The sequence below is a fragment of the Castor canadensis genome, chromosome 4, assembly GCF_047511655.1.
Source record: "Castor canadensis chromosome 4, mCasCan1.hap1v2, whole genome shotgun sequence".
Lineage (NCBI taxonomy): Eukaryota > Metazoa > Chordata > Mammalia > Rodentia > Castoridae > Castor > Castor canadensis.
Window position 1 is genome coordinate 165,732,517 of NC_133389.1, and position 13,545 is coordinate 165,746,061.

Sequence of the window (13,545 nt, forward strand, 5' to 3'; positions counted from 1 at the left end):
GGAACAGAATAGAGGACCCAGATATGAAGCCACACAACTATAACCAACTTGTCTTTGACAAAGGTGCTAAAAATATATGATGGAGAAATAGCAGCCTCTTCAACAAAAACTGCTGGGAAAACTGGTTAGCAGTCTGCAAAAAACTGAAACTAGATCCATGTATATCACCCTATACCAAGATTAACTCAAAATGGATCAAGGATCTTAATATCAGACCCCAAACTCTAAAGTTGATACAGGAAAGAGTAGGAAATACTCTGGAGTTAGTAGGTATAGGTAAGAACTTTCTCAATGAAACCCCAGCAGCACAGCAACTAAGAGATAGCATAGATAAATGGGACCTCATAAAACTAAAAAGCTTCTGTTCATCAAAAGAAATGGTCTCTACACTGAAGAGAACACCCACAGAGTGGGAGAAAATATTTGCCAATTATACATCAGACAAAGGACTGATAACCAGAATATACAGGGAACTTAAAAAACTAAATTCTCCCAAAACTAATGAACCAATAAAGAAATGGGCATGTGAACTAAACAGAACTTTCTCAAAAGAAGAAATTCAAATGGCCAGAAAACACATGAAAAAATGCTCACCATCTCTAGCAATAAAGGAAATGCAAATTAAAACCACACTAAGTTTCCACCTCACCCCTGTTAGAATAGCCATCATCAGCAACACCACCAACAACAGGTGTTGGCGAGGATGCGGGGAAAAAGGAACCCTTTTACACTGTTGGTGGGAATGTAGACTAGTACAACCACTCTGGAAAAAAATTTGGAGGCTACTTAAAAAGATGGACATCGATCTACCATTTGATCCAGCAATACCACTCTTGGGGATATACCCAAAAGACTGTTACTCCAGAGGCACCTGCACATCCATGTTTATTGCGGCACTATTCACAATAGCCAAGTTATGGAAGCAGCCAAGATGCCCCACCACTGACGAATGGATTAAGAAAATGTGGTATCTATACACAATGGAATTTTATGTAGCCATGAAGAAGAACGAAATGTTATCATTCACTGGTAAATGGATGGAATTGGAGAACATCATTCTGAGTGAGGTTAGCCTGGCCCAAAAGACCAAAACTCGTATGTTCTCCCTCATATGTGGACATTAGATCAAGGGCAAACACAACAATGGGATTGGACTTTGAGCACATGATAAAAGCGTGAGCACACAAGGGAGGGGTGAGGATAGGTAAGACACCTAAAAAACTAGCTAGCATTTGTTGCCCTTAACGCAGAGAAACTAAAGCAGATACCTTAAAGCAACTGAGGCCAATAGGAAAAGGGGAACAGGTACTAGAGAAAAGGTTAGATCAAAAAGAATTAACCTAGAAGGTAACACCCACACACAGGAAATCAATGTGAGTCAACGCCCTGTATAGCTATCCTTATCTCAACCAGCAAAAACCCTTGTTCCTTCCTATTATTGCTTGTACTCTCTCTTCAACAAAATTAGAAATAAGGGCAAAATAGTTTCTGCTGGGTATTGAGGGGGTGGGGGGGAGAGGGAAGGGGCGGAGTGGGTGGTAAGGGAGGGAGTGGGGGCAGGGGGGAGAAATGAACCAAGCCTTGTATGCACATATGAATAATAAAAGAAAAAGGAAAAAAAAATAAACTAGAAGGTAACACACACGCACAGGAAATTAATGTGAGTCAACTCCTGTATAGCTATCCTTATCTCAATCAGCAAAAACTCTTGTTCCTTCCTATTATTGCTTATACTCTCTCTACAACAAAATTAGAAATAAGGGCAAAATAGTTTCTGCTGGGTATTGAGGGGGTAAGGGGGAGAGGGAGGGGGTGGAGTGGGTGGTAAAGGAGGGGGTGGGGGCAGGGGGGAGAAATGACCCAAGCCTTGTATGCACATATGAATAATAAAAGGAAAAAAAAAAGAAAAGACAAAAAGAAAAAAATTGAAAACTGAGTTCTGCTTCAAAAAGATTCATCTGAAATTAACCCAGTTTCAAATCAGAAATGATTAAGTCACTTTGAAGAGTAGGGATATAAGTTTATAAACTATTAGTAAAAATGGTGGCCAAGATCAATTGAAAAAAAAACATAGCATTTCTAAACATCTGAGTTGAATAATGTTTTTTACCTGGTTCATATGTTCTTCACCAGCTAATAAAGTAAAAATGCGTTTTTTAAAAACAAAACATTTTTCCAGTTGAGAGTACAGTGTTGGCAGGGGGCAAAAGTGGAAGTCTACAAAAATTTCAAGTAGAAACATCATATAACAAAACCTTTTCCCATAATAAAAGTAAAAGTCATTTCTATGTCACCATCCCAGATCTTTCATGTGTTTCCTACTCAAATTTCTTGGCCTTTAAAAATTCAACATGATTGGTGGAGAGAGTGAATTCAAGCATGAAATATTTGATATATTGTAAGAACTTTTTTTCTCATAGAACTTTTATAAATGCCACAATATACCCCCACCAGCACCACAATAAAAATATACAACTAAAAAATGCAACATAATTCAATCTAAATTCTATATTCTTCTCCTAAAACTTTCCTGATCCTATATTCTCCACCTATATTAATCTGGTTTTTGTTAAATAACAAAGTACCTGAGTGTGGGTATTTTATAGTGTTGGTAGCACAAAGGAAGCAATTCAGATTTTCTTGAATGAATAATAGATACTACAGCACAGGAGCAGTTTAACAGTGTCACCTACCAAATGAGAAGTCGACACTGTGTACATCAGGAGGGCAGAGTTCCCAGCTTTGAATCCTGACTCCACTGCCAACTTTCTTATTTCTTATTACCCATGATAAAAGTCGTATTCTCTTGAAACTAGAGAAGGAAAATACAGATTAAAGCATAGATTAAATTTATTGAACCTCTCTCTGCCCCTGTTTCTCAACTGCAAAGTAGAATGGTGTTAGTATAGAATTCCAGGAGTTGTGGTAAACATTAAATGAATTTTATGCATGTAAGAGACTTAGAAGAATATCCAGTCAATAGCACACATTCAATAAACAGTGGTTACTCATATCAATTTCATAAAAATTACGTAGAAGATTTTATTTCTAAGACCTCTCTCATATACACCCATTTTATTAAATGCTCTGGAGTCTAGAATCAGGCAATATCATGCAAAGTTTCCCACTCATATTCCATGTATGAGTGTCATAAAAGTCATTTTCACCAGCCTATCTCTGTGGGCTCATCTGTCAGGTCCTGACAGCAAAGACCACCTTCATACTCTGGTTGGCTCCCTATTTTTCTTTTCAAATCAATAGGTTTCCCAGGACAGGATTTCTCAAAACTTATTGGACCTAAGATCCTTTTGGGGAACTCAAACTCCAGAGCATTAGGGCACATTCAGAATGTGACTCAATAGGTCTGGCAAAGAGACCCGAATCTGCATTTTCACAGTTCCTAGACTGATTTTATTGCAATGATGCCTGCTCTTCCCTTTGGGAAATACTACCCTATTAACTCCCATTCAAAACCCCAAAAGAGAATAAGTCTCTCAGAAGTTTCCTGAACAAAATGAAGAAGTGGTAGCAGTCACAACAGCTGGAAGACAAACACAGCAAAATCTCTTTATCTGCTGTGTTACCAAGTCCTCTGTCAGCATTCCATAAATAATAATCACCATGATAACAATAGCTAGAATAGCGGGTTACAGTTAAAGAAAGGAAAAGTGAAGCCACAGCTGGGATGTGCAGAGGTGAAGCCACATGCCAGAGGGAAGCCCTGGCTCTCATTAAGGAGAGCCCCAGAGGCCCAGTGTCTCACCAACCACAGGTCAAAGAGTTAAGTTAACTTCTCAACAGTGAAGAGATACAAATCCAGAACTGTTCCCACATGATATTCTTGATACCTCAGGTGACTTACTGAGTCCAGACAGGACTAACATCCCTTTGGGGCCACTTCAAATCACATTCTTAATTCAGGCATTGAAGACCACCCCCTCACTCCAGAAGTCACCCACTTCTCTCCAACAGCCTGGTCTCCAATATGTACAAGGTGCTATGCTTGCATCAGAAAAATCACAAAATGAGACAGAGCCTCAGTCTTCCAGGACCTTACCATGCCTTTGTAGAGATGAAAAAAATGACATGATCCACTAAACCTGGAAGAAGAGAAGAAAAGATATGTTTCATCTTTCTTCTTGCTCCCTCCAGGCCCATTCCCACCTCCTTCCTGCTCCGTGCCCCTGTAGGGTGTTGTCTCAAAGATGTGTGGGCTACATTTCCTTCCCTCTGGCTTCCTTGGGGTCAATTACTAGGAGTCAATAGTAGGAAACTGAAGGGAAGGAAGAGCCAGAAGTCCAGGTATTTATTCCCTAGCTCCTGTCCTTCCTGTCCGAGTGATGGCAATGACTACATTTTGCTACCTGAGGACATGGTTGCTGTCTGGGGACCCTTCTCCTGCAGCTATACCTCAAGGAGTCCTAGCAATTAGACCCTCTCTGGTACCTTAAGGACTAGGAGAGGTAGCTCCCTCTTACCTGTAGCCCTATGTGCTTCAGCCTCCCTCACTGGTTTCCTTAACCTGACCACACCAATGTAAAAAGACCCTCCATCCAACATTCTTCTGTCATTCCTTCCCTCTGTAGCAAATACTGTGGGTGCCCTGTGAGCATGGCCTGGGTATAAGCCATTCCCTCTGGTGTCTTCTGTGACTCTTCCAGACTTATTACTCTGCCTGGGTGCTCTCTTTGGTCCCTGGGGTGTGCTCAGACTGCACAAGTGTTCGCAATTCTATGCAGAGTCTTCAAGATATGATAAATAGCAGTTGGTAGGTAGTTGTTTTGCTGCAGGAAGCCTGACTGATACAGATTATGAAATGCCTACTGCATGATAAGACTGTGCCTGGGCACTTTGAATACATTTTCTTACTTTTCTTGCAAGTAGATAGTATTGACAACTACCATGCAGTTCATAAAACTGAGGCTCAAAGAGATTAACTTGCCCCAAACACATTCAAATAGTGAATAGGTAGCAGAGTAGGTGGATTATGCTATGAAACCAGCATTAGTAAGCCTTAAAAAGTATCTTACACCTTTGATTTAGGATATTTTTTAAGCAAGTGAAAGAAAAGCTGAATGCAAAACTGTAAGAGCTATGGGAGTCAGTATGGTCAGAGAGGCTCATAAGAGATGCAGTCCCAAAAGGCAAACTTCTGACTCTGACTTTCCAGCATCAGTTACCTCTCAGAACATGGTGGTCCATCCCATCAGGCCCATTTATAGATCAGCACTCAGATTTCTCCCACACCTATCTGCTTCACCTGCTCTCCCCATGAGTAAACTTGTGGTCTACTGGAAAAGACCTTGTTGAACCACAGCAAGGATGTGTTGGTGGCAGAGGAGAATGAAAAGGATGACCATTTCACTCTGCTCTTCTTTCCTCCCTTTGCCTGTGCCCTTGCTGCTGTCACTGTTTCGCCAAGTGCCTGGAACCACAGGTTGGCCTCCCATGTGGAAGCTCTGGAAATACTGCTGGCAGTGAGGACTCTGACAGGCTTTGCTCAGTGAATCCAGATGGATCTCCATGGAGCGCAGCATGTGAGAACAGGAAGGAAGAACTGCCTCCTTCTCTTCCCCATTCATTCCACCACAGGAAAATCAGGCTGAGAAGCAGCAGTCTGGAAACACAGCCTCCACTGAGCCAGACCAGGAAGGGAACATGGAGTCAAAGGCTTGAGGTTCTGAAGGCTGAGGCTCTGAAGGTCATTTTATGCACTCCCCTGCTTCCATGCTGCATCTAAGATGCTGAAGGGAAACAGTTTCCCTTTTACTTAAGGGAACTCAACAGCACCAAGCAAATGCCTTTATGGGTCTTTGATGGTGAATTGCCCCATGTATCCAATCTAGTGTTTCCCTGCAGAACTTAGAAAAGATAGTTAACATCATCTGTGAACTCTTATGGTGGAGAGTAGTCTCTAAACCCACCAGAAAGGCAAACAAGCAACTACTCTGGGTGCAGAAGGTACCTTCAGAAAGATACCCAACCCTCTGCTAGAGAGAAGTTGAGCCTTTCCTTGGGTGTTGCTTGGATTTCTAATTCCAGGAGTGACTATCCAAGGAACCGGAGACTTCCTTTGTTCAGTTTTTGCCTACCAAGGAGCCTAACATACAACCTGGTACATAAAAATTGATAAACAATCCTTATTTAATTGCATTGAATTGAACCCCTCTGGTCAAAACAATGGTCCATCTCTGTAGGGAAAAGCAGAAATGAGCTTGCAATATAAACACAAGCCTCAGGGGAGTTGTTCTCCAATGCCTGCCTCTAGGGAGGCAGAAGAGAAGGCCTCTTTGGACATCGGGATGAAATCTGACGAAGGCTGCCTTTCTTCTCACAATACGCTTTGCAGCAGAACTGAAGGCTGTAGACATCCCAAGGAGAGGGAAGTGTCTAATGTTTGCAGGGTCACTGACCCTTGAGCTAAGGATCCCTGCTCCCTCAGTGGATAAGAGGAAACTGAGTTTACTCAGGGCAGAAAATTGCGCTGTGCAGACAGGATGTGGAAACATTGGTAACTCTTATAATAGGGATCGATTTTATTCCACAAGTGGAGTGCAAAATAGTGCTGCATTCTTCATTGTTTCAGTCTCTGTCATGTTTGGAGGGGCTTCCTACATGGTGCCCTGGACACAGATGAAGGATGTGATCTCTAAGCCCAGCCCAGTCCAGTCCAGTCACTTCATTCCAAGGCAGAAAGCAACATCCCTGTCTCCACAAGAGGAGCATCGGAGTGTTTGAGACTCTCAGTGTTCTACTTCAGATTTCAGACCCCGGAATCTCTCTGATCATCAGAGGGCCTCACTTCTAGGACTCAGTTGGAAACAGGGCACAGTTCTCCGGCTTATCCCAAGGTGAGGCATTGCTAAAGGACTAGATACGAGGGGAGAGTCAAGGTCTTGCTCCCCCCGCTCTCTGATTCCTCATAAGTAACCTCAAGCAGCTGTTGATTCTCCTTTGTAGCTCTGGAATCTTCTCTGAGGCTCCATCTCCTCCTTGGAGGTTCCAGAATCTTCTCTGAAGCTCCATCTTCTCCTCTGAGGCACCATCATCTCCTTTGGGGCTTCATCTCCCACTGTTCAGGCCAAACCTAGTTTCAGGCTCTCTTTACTCTTCCAGCTTTGGATAAGCAGGCTCCCTCCTCGTGCTAATCTCAAAGCTACCTTCTCAATGCTGTTTGGTTTCTCAGCAATTTTATCACCTGCTAATCAATTCCTCTTATTAATTCTCTTTGTTATAAATACTTAAAGTGCCTTCTGTTTCCCAGGAGGCAAATTTTATGAAGGAGGAAAAGAAGTTGCCATAAATACGTGAATATACTGTCCCACCTCTGCTGCGATGCCTAAGTGAGAAGGAAGTCTATCCTCCTGGTGTCCCCGCTTGGTGTGGGCGACTCTAACAGGTAGAACATCCTCCCTCCCATAGGAGGTACCATTGAGTTTTGGACTTTCTACTCCCGATTTTCTTTATGCTCTCTTCACATGAGCACAGCAAATCACACCCTTTAATCACATGAGAGTCCTTCATTATAGCAATCCATTCCCCAAAGCATCCTCGTGTTTTGTCCCCTCTCCACTTGACCACAATATTTGGTTATTGCCCCACTTAAAATTTATCCCTCAGAACGGAACATACAGCTTCTAAAATTGTGTCCCTTCCTTGTTTCAGATCTGGGAGGTTCAATCCAAGGAAGTTAAGCAAGACTTTCTGAAAGTCACATGTACAGGCACACACACATGTCATCTGCTTTAACCCAAAGCTAAAACTGAAGGAGGCCATAGAGTCCCTTGGGGGCCCACCTTATCTCCTCCATCCCTCCAGCAGCTTCCACACCTCACCAGCCTCCTCTCTGTGGATGGTTTGGGAGGGAGGCAGGAGAGAGGATCTATGGCCCCCTGGATCAGGGTGGCCACACGGGGAGTCCGACAGAATTCTATTTACAGCCGCCTCACTTGCACAAGTAGAGATCTGGACAGCCCTCTGGACTCTTCAGGATGTGAAGCTCTAGGGGTGCCAGATTGTTATCACTGTCAGATACAATTTCCTCCCCCGGCCCCCACTCTGCCCCTCTGCTGGCCCGCAGTGTCCATCTGTCTATGGAAACGGTAAAGTCCCTGCCAGGTATTTTTAGACAGGGTTTTTGTTGGGAAGGAGCTACTTCCCATCAGAGCTGTCAGCACTGTCCAGTTTCTCCTCTTCATTATTTGTGGTAAGATCTCTAATAATGTATAAAATCACAAGGCTGAAGGTTCCTTGGAATGTGGTGGGTGCTGACCTTCCACCTCCTCCTGCAAGGGTGGGTTTTCCTGTTTTGATTTGTTTCAGATTATTATTTTTTTTTTGTATGTGTTTCCTTCTCTTCTACTCTCATTATTTTGAAAAAGAGTAATGTGCTGCTCCTCCCAACCCCATTGAAAACTAAGCTTTATTTGGAGACTTCCTGGAGAATGGGAAGTTGCATTCCTTGTGGTGACAGTTAAGTCTGAAGAGGAAAGGAAATAAAATGAGGGGTAAGAGAAATAAACAATCTTTCAGTGTTATGCTATTGGGTCAATAGTAGGTTACCAGTGACCATCAAATTTGACCATCAATTTACAATTAAGGAAACTAAGGCCCAGCAAAGGGAAAGGAGAATGGGGCTCACAAAGCACCAAAACTAAAAAAAATTAGGTATTACTAATCCCAGCTCCCACCACGGGGGACACAGGATGAGGTTGCAAGTATATAGGTGGGATTGATATGAACCTGAGATGGAAGGTCCAAAGAAAAGGAGACAAGAAGAGCTGTAAGTAAGGGCTGGCAGCCTTGCTGCAGAGTGTGAGTGTGGCTGGGCAAGGAAAGGAAGGGGAGGACAGGGGCAAATGGGAGCAGCCCCTATGGGAGGAAGAACTCTTAGGAAGGATAGGTGATGGGCACAAGAAGAAAAGGCTGGTAATGCTTAAAGATAACTACTTATCAGAGTGCTTTTGAACTCAACTTTGTCTTAACTAAGGCTTTTAAATGGTGCTTTAAATGGAACCTCAGCAGATTGTGAACTGTGTTTCGGCTTTGAGTATTGATTTTAAATGTTCACATGGAAAACAAACCATGGTGTATGCCTACTTTCAAGCTATTTTTGTGAAGTTGGAGTGATTTAAATTATGAAAGACTTGACTTCAATCAAATCCATGTGAATGGACATTCAGGGGAGGAGCAATAGTTACCCAGGAGAATGGGATGCCACTTGCAGTAGGGTCACTAACTCACAGCAGGATATTGGGGAAGGTATTTAGCAGTCTGGCCTTGGTTTCCTCACCTGGAAAGTTCAGGACCTTCCTTGTAATTGTTCAAGCTCTTCTTTTTTAGAAAATTGTCTTTGTCTTAGTCAAGTTCCACCAGTGAGTTGGGTTGGAGTCCGTATCTCCCAGCTGGCCATTTTAAATTTACTGTTTTCTAACACACATTGAAATAAAAATCTTACTGGAACATGGTACACAGGGTCAGAGAGTCTAGATTCAAAATCAGTCTCCACCACATAGTAACTCCAGGGCTTTGGGCAAATTGCTGAACCTCACTGTGCCTCAGTTTCCTCATTATGAAATCGGGATGATAATAGTACCCATTCCATGAGATGGGTTCTCAGTGAGAATTTGGTGAGTAAATACATCTAAAGTCCTTAGAGCCTAAAGTATAGTCAGCAATATATATTGCCCACTAAACTATTTGCCTGCTGCTATTTTATGTCACATCTCATACTATACTACCAAACTTCAGGACACAATGAACTCAGGAGAGGGTTCTAACCCACTAACAGAAGTGGACGGGAAACATTAGGAAGTGACTAAGAAGCAAGGGGTGGAACAAACTGTTAGTTTTGCCACTGCTGCACATTGAGTGTTTGGAAGCTAGGAGTGTAAACTCTCAGAGGTCTTCCTTACCCACACAAAGGCCTGCATGACTTCAGATGTGCTGCAGGGCCATGCTAGACAGCTGGACACTGAGCATCAGAGTAGCCTAAGTCCACAAGCTTAAAGAGAAGTGACTGAGTGCTACTATGAGAATCAGATATGCCACCAATGGACTGCTACCCAACCTGGTGGTCTCCTAGCGAACTGAATGTTCTCACAGAATAATGCAGATTCGTGGGCATACTTTGAACCAACTAAACCAAAACTTCCAACTCTGACTTGGGAACCATTAGTCCTGTGACCACAGATCATTACCATCACTCTTCACTTCATACACCAACCAAGAGAATGAGATGGAACGGTCTCTGAGGTTTCTATCACCTAACACAGTTTAGCCCCAGGACAAGGTCAAGTTCTGGGCACTCATCCACCTTTCTCTAAGAGATTACAGGTTCACTTCTGAGCAGGTAGAGGAAACCTGACTATGTAAAGCGCATGCATGAAATCGCCCCTACCCCGCCCAGATCTCCAAATTCCCCTCTACTTTGATCCAGGTCCTTTTCCTGTGAGTGGAGCTGGGAAGAGGTCATTCAGGCATTTCCCAGGTGCAGGTAGAACCAATTCTCCTTGGCTATTTTCCAGAGGACACAAGAAAGAACAGTGACCATTTTCCCCAGGTATGCCACCAACTGGACTGTCACCCACCCTGCTGATTGCCCATTGAGCTATATCTTCTCACAGAATACTGGCACTTATTAAAATGCAGGATTTTGGACCCTACTGAATCAGAACTTTCAATGGCAGGACTTGGGAACCTGTACCTTCATTAAGTAGTACTGATGTGAAGTCCTGATTTAAGAACCCTGATGCCTAAGAATAGCAAGGTATATGGTTGCCCTCTCACCTGGAAGATGCAAACAACTGGTAGAGTGTGGCCCAGCCATCTATTGCCGAACTGAAAGCCTCCCAGAAGAGGGCCCCTGATGCATGCTGTGGGTCAAGCAGAGACAAAAGTGGGTCCCCCGTTCCTCTCAGGGCAGGAGTTAAGTAGATAAGGGATAAGGGAGACAGACCCTCAGACAAGTAACTAAAACAACTCTATGATAGATATATAATGACTAAATACAAGGGGCAACAGGGAAGGAATACAGTGAAGAGCAAGAGAAGTATTGTCACCTTTGGAAACATGGTCACCTGCGTTTGAATCCCCACTCCACCACTTACCAATTGTGGAGTCCTATAGACCTCACCTCCGTTTCCCATTTTTGCAAAGTAGATTGAATGCTCAAATACTCATGAAAATCAACTAAGCTACCTTACCTGGCACAGAGCCCTGGCACACGCTAGATTCTTAGAGACTGCCAACTCTTTACTTCTTGCCCTCAGGCTTTACTGATGAAACTCTGTCTACCAGGATGCCACAGAGACAAAAATTACCTCTTATCAGGAGCTATTGTTAACTGCAGTTGTCAAGGAGAATAACATATTCATCTAGATGTCTGAGAAAAGACAATTTTGTTTTATATCCCATTGTTAAGCTGAAAATAAGATCCCATCCTCTGGGGACCTTGGGAGCTATTTGTTTTGGCCCTTTAGAGAGTTCTGGGTCCCTGGGAGCAGCATGCCCTGGAAACAGAATGCCTTGCTCTCCCTATGGTTGTGTGGTCCTCCAGGTTGCTCCTCCCTAACAGCGGGGTCCCACATGGTCTGGGATAGAGGCCAGCACCTCCTCTCTTGGGGACATGTCAGCCCAAGATGCCAGGACAAATTGCCTTGTTTGTTCTCTGGCAGCTAAGTATATACTGTTACAGAGTGCTTTCCCACGCATGAATTCATAGCAAGCTCAGACTCTCTGCAAAGCTGGCACCATGATGTCAACAGCACTAATTGCTATGACATCTGCATGACTCCCTCACCTCCAAATGGTTGCTAAAATATCACCTTTTCATGAGAACTACCCTGACCATCCTATTAACACTACAATCTCCTCACATCCCAGCACTCTGCACTCTACCTATCCTCCTCCATTCTTTAGAGGTTTCTCTTCTCACCTGCAGCAGTCAAGAGGATGCGCCTTGCAGACCTCCAACTCCAGGCAGCATGGTTGGCCAAGGGCTTCAGCAGCTCTGCTCTGCAACCCATCACCACATCTGTGTTGACACCACCTTTCACTGGTTGCTCCCAGTTAATGACTAAGTATGTCAAGAAGACATAGGACTCGTGACAGCTACCTTTGTCTTGAGAACTGACTCCTGACTCCTTGGCAAAGCCAAACCAAGACAGCTCCACCCAACCATCTCTCCCTCTCTTATCACTCAGGGTTACTTCCCCTCATCTTCTCCAGAGGACAGACTTTTCCTATAATGACTCTTCACATGTTCAGTCTGAATTTGGCTTCCTTCCAGACTAACACCCTACAAGCATCTCTCTTCTGATAAACTAAATCCTTTACTATATTCTAGTTTCCATCTCCACTCAGAAGAAAGCAGGATTTTCTAAAACTATTTCATTCAATAATGTATCTCAGGCACCTAAAAAGTAACCCTTAGTGGGTATTTATGAAATAAATAATGCCTATCTGACAGATGGAAAAAGAAGTCTTGGAGAAGTTAAGTGACTCCTAACTCCCTCATTCAGTAAAGTAGTGAACTGAGTTTCAGACCCAGCCTTCCTGCTCCCATCTGTCTTCTCTTCCTTTTTTATCACCTAATCACCTCTCTTCTGTTCTTCAGTCTCTGTGTTTCTCTTTCTCTTTGTCCTCCCCTGCTCATGACATTGTTTTCACATTGTGTACATGATTGGTATGGCAATAGCTCAGGGATGTGGGACTCAGAAAGCGGGGAAGGTGATACATGGGTAGAAATGAAAGCATCCATGAAGCTGCTGAGCTAAAGATGCCAAGGAGAAGTGAATAAACTGCATAGGGATGAGAGAAGAGAGATTATAGTGCAAATGCTCCTGGCTAAGACTTAAGTGACAAGACCCAACCCCACGCCCAACTGGCTTTGTGACCTTGGCTCCTTCCCTTCATCCCTGAGGTCTTCATTCCCTCACTCAATTGTTATCTCCACCTCGGAAATTCCACCTCTATGCTCTTCCCAGAAATAAGGACCAGATGGGCTTATGTGTGGGAATGCACTTTGTAGGTGGAAACAAAGGTGATCTTCCTTAAGGAAGGATGAGCAGACATGGGCAGCATGAAGACCCAGCCAGGTTGGGATCTGGCCTACACTACTTTAATCCCCAGAGGCTGCAGCTCATATGAATGTCACAAAGAGGACCTGGAGGAGGCAGAGACACTTTCTTTTTTTTTTTTATTTGAATAATCCATGTTCCTTTTTTTTTCTTTTATTCATATGTGCATACAATGTTTGGACATATGAATAAAATTTCTCTTCCCTTCTCCCCACCCCCTCCCTTTATCCTGCTCCCTCCATCTCCCCTCATAACCCCTTGCTACCAGGCAGAAACCATTTTGGCCTTATCTCTAATTCTGTTGAAGAGAGAGTATAAGCAATAATAGGAAAGATCAAGGGGTTTTGCTACTTGAGATAAGGATAGCTATACAGGAAGTTGACTCACATTAATTTCCTGTGCATGTGTGTTACCTTCTAGGTTAATTCTTCTCGAACTAACCTTTTGTCTAGTTCCTGGTCCCCTT

At 43.4% G+C, this 13,545-nt stretch overlaps 1 long non-coding RNA gene across 1 annotated transcript; it reads left to right on the forward strand.

The window, feature by feature from the left end:
* Window positions 1–6,623: 6,623 nt before the first annotated feature.
* Window positions 6,624–13,302, forward strand: LOC141422396 (uncharacterized). The gene is made up of 3 exons (XR_012446937.1): window positions 6,624–6,851; window positions 7,265–7,399; window positions 11,942–13,302. It is a non-coding gene; the product is annotated as an uncharacterized lncRNA (long non-coding RNA).
* The last annotated feature ends 243 nt before the right edge of the window (window positions 13,303–13,545 follow it).